Here is a 1,444-nt window from a genome sequence, read left to right as displayed (position 1 = left end):
TAGCCCATGCATTCTTCAAATCGACAGACTTCCACAAGTGGAATACACTTGTTTAGATCTCAGAAAGGGCCAAGTGTATCATCTTTAAAAATTCAGTAAACATAGTTTGAGATCACGACACCAAAATTGCGAGTGTGGCGCATCTCTAACGCGCGAAAACACGCGAGAGGAAAAATATAAATGGGCGGGAGTTTCCATCCCAAGCATTGTCCAAAGTGACAGACTTCCATAAATGAAATACACGTGTGTAGACTTGGGGGAGGGCCAAATCTAACAATTTTAAAAACCCCGTAGCCTACTTTGGGATCCCCAGACCAAAAATGCGAGTATGGCGCATCTCTAAACGCGCGAGAACTTACGAGAGAAAAGAAATTTTGATATGGGCGAGAATCTCTTACCCAAGCACTGTCCAAATCGAAAGATTCCCACAAATAAAAATACACATGGGTAAATTTAAGAGAGGGCCAAAAGTAGCATGTTTAAAAAGCCCAGTGAGTTTAGTTTAAGATCCCGACACCAAAAGTTCGAGTGTGCCGCATAGCTAAACGCGCGAGAAAAGACAAGGGAAAAGTAAATTGACATGGTTAAAAATATCCACCCAAGCACTGGTCAAATCAATAGACTTCCAAAAGTTAAATACACGTTGGATATTTAATTTGGAACAGGGCTAAAACTAGCATCTTTAAAAAGCGAGGTAAGCAAACTTTGGGATCCCCACATCTAAAACGCAAGTGTGCTGCCTCGCTTAACGTGCGAGAACACACGGGAGAAAAGAAAATTGATATGGGAAATAATATCTAACCCAAGCACTGTCCAAATCGATAGACTTCCACAAGTGAAATACACTTGTGTAGATTTGGGGGAGGGCCGAATCTAGCATTTTTAAAGAGCCCCGTAAGCATAGTTTGAGATCGCCACACAAAAAAACACGAGTGAAACACGTGAAAAAAAGTGAAACGCAAGTGAAAAAAAGATCTGAATGGGCGAGTATCTTTAACCCAAGCATTGTCCAAAGCGACAGACTTCCACAAGTGAAATACACGTGTGTAGATTTGGGGAAGGGCTAAAAGTAGCATCTTTATAAAATTAGGTAAGCATTGGCTGGGATCCCCGCGCCTTAAACGCGAGTGTGGTGCATCTCTAAACGCGCGAGAACTTACGACAAAAAACAAAGTTGATAGAGGCGAGAATCTCTAACCCAAGCATTGTCCAAATCGATAGACGTTTACAAGTGAAAGACACGTATGTAGATTTGGGGGAGGGCTAAAATTCGCATCTTTAAAATGTTAGGTAAGCATTGGTTGGGATTCCCGCACCTAAAACGCGAGTGTGGCGCATCTCTAAACGCGCGAGAACTTACGAGAGAAAAGAAAGTTGACATGGGTGAGAATCTCCAACCCAAACACTTTGCAAATGGATAGTTTTCCATAAGTGAAATACACGT

Source organism: Orbicella faveolata, unplaced genomic scaffold (genome assembly GCF_042242905.1).
Source record: "Orbicella faveolata isolate gen_17 unplaced genomic scaffold, um_ofav_v1 contig_24, whole genome shotgun sequence".
In the NCBI taxonomy this organism is placed as follows: domain Eukaryota; kingdom Metazoa; phylum Cnidaria; class Anthozoa; order Scleractinia; family Merulinidae; genus Orbicella; species Orbicella faveolata.
Note: the sequence above shows the minus strand (reverse complement) of the source record.